The following is a 7,500-nucleotide window of genomic DNA, read 5'->3' as shown; positions in this document are numbered from 1 at the left end:
GATAATAATATTGACAACAATAATGATGATGATAATAAAAATGATTATAACAATAATGTTAATAACAATGATAATGATAATCGTAATGATAATAGTAGTGATATAGATAGTGATAATAATAATAATAATTATTGTTATTTTGATGATGAGAATATTAATGCTAATGTAAATAACAATTATAATCAACATTATAACCATGTGTGTGTGAGGATTCTGATTATAATAATGATTTTAGTAATTATACATACATACATATGTATATATATATATATATGTACACACACACACACACACACACACACACACACACACACACATACACACACACACACACGACTATACATAATATATAGTGAACTATATATCTCATATATATATATATATATATATATATATATATATATATATATATATATATATATACACACCCCACACAAACACACACAAACACACACATACACACACACCACACACACATACACACACACACACATATATATATACATTTATATATATATTATAATATATATTATGTATATATACATATATGTATAATATATATATAGTTATATATTATATATGATATATACTTTCTATATACATACATATGTCAATATATATAATATATATCATATATATATATATATATACTATCAATTATATATACTATATATACGACTAAATGTGGTGTGATCTTTGTTGTACTTTGTGTGTGATATATATATATATATATATATCATATATTCACTAGTTAGTATATATATAGTATATATGATAGATAGAACTCCCGAGTATATAAATAATATAATATATTGTGTTGTTATATACTATATATATATTAAGATATAATATATATATATATACATGTTTTCAACATATATGTATTAGATATATTATATATTATATATACTATATATATATAAGTAAAATATATATAGTTTTTATATTATAAAATATATTGAATTTTTCTTTCTTTCTTTCTTTACTACGAGCCTTTATGATTTAGTGTCCAATTCAATCTCGTCAACAATGCTGGACTATCTCCATTGCAGAAGATGGATTCGTATCATTATCTTTCTCTTTCATTTAGCATGTAACACGTACTTGTGATGTAGTGGTTAATTGTTTAACCACTTATGATATACCTAAACTCTCCTTATGTGTGTGTGTTTATATGTGGGTGGGGGCCTTGCGTCGTGTATGTGTTAGTGTGTAGTGTGTTTGATTATTCCACAATCATGTCGTATTAATTGAGACTCCAGGATTATGGCCTGAAATCCCAAACGAGCAGGTCACTTTGCATCCACATATAGTTGCCTCTGGTTGACTCAATGCATCGTCTGCAATACCTAACACTTTTTCATAAATGTCAACTTCAAATTCTTGATCTCTTCTTCTCTTATCTTCTCTTCCGTTCTCTCACTTCTCTGCTTACTCTCTTCTCTCTCTCTCATCTCTCTTCTTTCTATCTATCTCTTCTCTCTTCTCATTTTCTTTAACTTCTGATCTCTACTTTTCTTGCTCTCTCTATCTCTCTCACTATCAATCTTCACTACTATACTACTTCTCTTACTGATCTACTTCCTTGATGCTTCTCTCTCTCTTTTCTCTTCTTGTCTTCTCTTCTTCGCATCTCTCTTGTCTCTCTACTTCTCTTTCTTCTAACTTCAACTACTTCTCTCTCTATCTCTCCAATCTCTCTCTATCTCTATCTTCTCTCTCACGTCTAGCTCTCTCGCCTGGCTCTCCTTCACTTTCTCTACTAGAACTTTCCTTCTTAAAGACATATCCAAGAGACCAGCCTCTCAAAGCGTAGTTTTCTTTTCTTCCTTTCTTCCTGTAAGAGAAGTCAGATCGGCTCCTTGTGAATGACGTCTTGAGGCACCGGCCAGGGAAGGGGGGGCGGGAAAACGGCAACATCATGCATCCATGCTTATACATATATATTTATTGATTTATTTACCTATTCTAGTATGAATCATATGTATTTTAGACACTTGGATACACACACTTATCTATCTATCTATCTATCTATCTATCTATCTATCTATCTATCTATCTATATATATATATATATATATATACATATATATATATATTATATATATATATATATATATATATATATATATATATATATATTTATATACATATATATTCAAATCTTTATATATATATATATATATATAGTATATATATATATAGTATATATATATATATATATATACATGCATCTTTTTGAGTATATATTATGTTTTAGATGATATATATATCATATATATATATATATATATATATATATATAATATATATATATATACTATGCATACTGTATAGTTTATATATATATATATATATAATACAATATGATATATATATATATCAATATATAATATATAATATATATATATATATACTTGCATACTGTATATATATATATTTATATTACTAAATATATATATATATATATATAATTATTCATATATATATACTATAATTATATATATAAATATACATATATATACATACACCATACACACACACACATATATACAATACCAATAAATTAATAGTATAATATGATATATATATATATATATATACATACTATATATATATATAAAATATATATATTACAACACACAAATGTATACATATATATATATATAAAATATATGCTATACACACAAATGTATACATATATATATATTTATATGTATATATATATATATATATATATATATATATATATATATATATATATACATACACACACAAATGTATGTACAGTACTGGGAAAATTAATAGACAATTTTGGCCATTCAACTGATTAATTCACATTTGTATTGACAGAAGGATATTTTTAGACAGTAAATATGTTTTATTGTTTTTCCTTTATACATATATCATCTCAGGTGATTTTGTGGGGACCTTCCTTTGGCTCTCATAAACTGCTTCAACAGGTCTTGGCATGCTTCTAAATGTAGTCTTGTGCTTTTGTTCCTGATATCTGCGATTTTCTGTGCCAAACCTCTATCAACCGCAGAGATGGCTATACTCTGTTGGTACATTCAATTTTGCTGACGTCATCTTTTAAGTCTTTTCGATAAACCTTCAATAGGATTCATATCTGGGTCTTATTTCAGGCCAATCAAAGCACTTTGATGTTAAGATCTTTTAGATGACTAGAAACTCTTCTAGCAGGTGTGTGACATGGGGCCATTGACCGTCATTGCAATGAATATTTCCGTTATTGTCAGGACAACCGTCGTCACGTGGAAAAATTGGGGTACGCAGGCGTTTATTATTATTATCTTAAGTATCCGTCTTGATTCAGAGTGCCATCCACGGACTCTCTAAACGTACGAACCTGTACCTGTTGTGCGAGATATGAATGGACCAAACCATGACTTTGGAAGGTTCACTTGACTGTAAATCTTCCTGACAGTCAGGTTGGTTCACTTCTCTCGTTTGACGTCCTCCTCACAAATGTTTTCTGCCTATCACTCAGTAATTTTCCATCAATATGATTCATCAGAGAAGACATACCTGATGCAACAAAACGTAAAAAACAAATCTAATGATTTTGTTTTCACTTCAAACTTAAATTGCAGCTTTGTAAACGCCCAGTCTGTTCAAGTGGGGTTGGTCATCCGCAACATGAATGGAACAAAGACATTTTTTCAATTTAGATGCAGCATCTTGAAGTCAAAACATGAAATATTCGCTATATTATTTAGAGAAATAGTTATTTTAATTAATATGTGTGAGAAAAACAACGAATTCAGCAAAAATTTAATGGATATTTACCTTTTTTCCCAGTCATCAGATGGCCCATAGTGGCTGTGTGCCTTGGCCGCCCAACCAGCCTTTTATCTTTCTGCATGGCCTCGATGTAGTCTTGGCACTCTTAGTTGGCCTACAGCATGGTAAACCCAGCTTATTAAGCTTATTTCTAACAGCTGAGGCGGTGTACATTGTACATCATAGTCGCACTATCCACTAAGGCTGCTAGTCTGTCTTGACGACTTTGAACGTCATTTTCTTACCATTATCAACCGTGATATTTTTTATTAATTTATCTCCTGTTCTATGAGGGCTGGTACATGGATTTCCTTCTACACTTTCCAACACGTTTTGCTCGTAAGTTTTCGATATTTTCAATCTTTCTTTTCACTCTGTACACACTAGATAATGATACACCAACTTTATGAACAATTTCTTTACAGAGGTCGAGGGATGTATTCTTGTAGATAAATTTTCGATTGCATTGGAAAAATCCAGCCTGACTCAAGTCTTTTCCTCTGCCCAGTTGATGCTTCAACAGGTTATCCTTAATGACTTCTACGACTAATTATGGGTCAACTTGATACTGACATTGGCCTAACACACATTCGGTAATATAAACAATGATTAGCAACCAGAAACCGGAATTCCAGGAACGTGGATATGTGTGAAAATGTTTATGTGCCCCCCCCACCCCCCACCCAAGAGAGCGTTTAAGAACACAAGGCTGAGGGACGAGGTGTATTTTTTGTGTTGAGACGAGTAACAATCCAAAAACATGATTCTTATTTAAAAAATTCATATAGAATTAATATAATTCCTTTATATCATGCGAACAATATATTTTTTTTATGTAGATTAAAGATTTCTCTGCATTATTACAAAAAAAAAAAAAAAAAAGGCAATGTAAGTAATATATTTGTGAATATATGAGGTGTTAAAGATAAAAAAGTGAAAAATCCCAAAAATTGTCTATTAATTTTCCCAGTATATAATGTATACATATAAATATACAAATTTTACCTCCCTTACAGGGAATTGAACTCGGGCCCTCTGAGTGAGAGTCCCGGCTCCTAACCATATCACCACAACGAGCCACTAAAAGGAATGTATAACCAGGTGCCTTACAACCATCATGGAAGTTACCTATATGCTCTTAGCGAGATAATGTCTAGGCGTGAAAGATGGTAGAATGCAGTAATGCATTTAATATAGAAATACAAATTCTATCATCTTTCACACATAGATATAACCTCGGTAACCTGATTTGTGAGTTGAATTTCTAATTCATTCCCGCCTAGAGTGCGTGTATAGTCCTTTAGACTTGATCGTTTCCTTACCCCCGCGGGGATTGTCTGTAAAACCTATGTATATATATATATAAATATATATATAATTGTCGTTATATATATATATATATATATATATATATATATATATATAATCATGTATATATATAGAATATATATATATATAAAAATAAATAAATAAATATATACATATAGATATATGACTAATATAAGTATATATATATATTATATATATATATATACTATATATATATACACTGTACACAACACACACACACACACATACACAACCCACACACACCCACACACACTACATCAGCACACACACACATAACTATTATATATATATATATATATATATATATATATATATATATGATATTCAATATATACACTATAATATATGTATATATGATATGTGTGTACGTGCAGGTGTTTGTGCGTTTTCGTGCGTGTGTATGTATATGTATTATGTGCATATAAAACCATGTGTGGTTGTGTGGATCGAAGATGGTGTTGTGTGTAATGTGATGTGCATACAAACCTCGTGTGTGTTTATCCTCCATAATCGTTGGATTATCAAGGTAACCTTTAAAGTTTTGTGATGGTTGAGACTTCAATGTAAAAGATAGGTAGATTTATGTGTATCTAGTGTTGAGTTAATTAATATACACCAAACGGTTGGAGATACGTAAAGTTACCTTAATTGTGGATGGAGAAAAAAAACTAAACAGTCCATAACATTATATGAATCTGCAATCAGAAAAGATTTCTATTTTTCCGCCTTGTTTTATTAAATAATGTAGTAGTACATATTCTTATTTAATCATGAATGTGATAATAATAATGTGTACTGAAAATTCAAAATTTAAAAAACAATAAAAACTATGAAAATATTTTATGAATTACATTACACTCAGTGTCAGATATAGTTCTTAAACATTTTTTTTCTTTTTTTTTCTTTTTTTTGTATAAAGCTAGTCATCATTTACATTGCATGGATATCGTCCCAACCCACGTCCTTTTTTCTACCAGCCCTGGAAATTTTAAAGTAAGACCAAGGAATATCTTGTTGTTTGGCTCAAAGACTCTGGGATTAGTTTCCAGTCGCCTATCAGCCTGACATACCTTCTTGAATAATTCAAATCGAGAATCTATAATTGTATAAGGCTTAATTCATTTGCACATTTAACCAAATATGCAAAATAACTTAACGGATTGCAACATGTTACCCGGTCATCAGGCAAAGAAAAAAAATGCAATTAGTGGTCGTGACGAAATATTTACTTTCTCCATTAATGTTTTTCAAAGAATTTATCCAAGATTATGATTATTGATGATAACACTATTCCTTATTCGTCAGAGACTCAATCCTTTTTTCTCCCCTACTTTCTTTACTTTTTCTCTTTTCTTACTATAATTTTCTCTTCTCTGTTCACCAAAGTCAACATACAATAAGAACAAAGGCTTCAGCAACATCTCTAACAGCGTGCCGGCCGCCGGCTTACGTCCCCTCCTTCGCCTCCCCTTCGCGTTACCGCCTTTGATGCCTCGCGAGGGTTGAGGAGAGTAAGACAGACACTCTACTCCGGCACTCGGACTGGAAACCCTTTTTTATTTCGCTCTCCCTTTTTTATCAGGTAATCATTCTCGCTTCGGACGAGAGAAGGCTGGTGGAAGGGGTTTTGCCCGGATGCCTGTTCGAGAGATACAGGTGGGTTTACACGAACACACGCACACGCACAAATATATATATATATATATAACCTTCTATATATATATATATATAATATATATATATATATATATTATATATTATATATATATAATTCCACTGTATATATATATATATACGTATATATATATATATATATATAATATATATATTTATATATATATTCATATATATATATATATATATATATATAATATTTCATATATATATATATATATATATATATATATATCTATATTGCTAATATATCATATATATATATGAACTATCACTATATAATATATATATATATATAATATATTACTAATATATATATATATATATAATATATGATATATATATATATATATATATATATATAACATATATAACATATATATATTCATATATTATACATAAATCTGTATCTCTTGAACAGCATCTATCTATCTATCTCCACACACATCTGTCTAGCTAAATATATATATGTTAAATATATATATATATATATATATATATTTTTAAAATATATAATATATATATATATATATAATATATATTATAAACACACACACAGTTAGTAATACCCGCAAGACAGTTTGCACCTGTCACAGCGACTTCCTTTGTCTGATCTTCTTCATAAGAATCATCCCCAAAGGTTGACATGAGAGCATCAGTGATCCATCAACT

This window comes from Penaeus japonicus, unplaced genomic scaffold (assembly GCF_977035675.1).
Source record: "Penaeus japonicus unplaced genomic scaffold, GWHDUDI00000001_assembly GWHDUDI00000033, whole genome shotgun sequence".
NCBI lineage: Eukaryota > Metazoa > Arthropoda > Malacostraca > Decapoda > Penaeidae > Penaeus > Penaeus japonicus.
Note: the sequence above shows the minus strand (reverse complement) of the source record.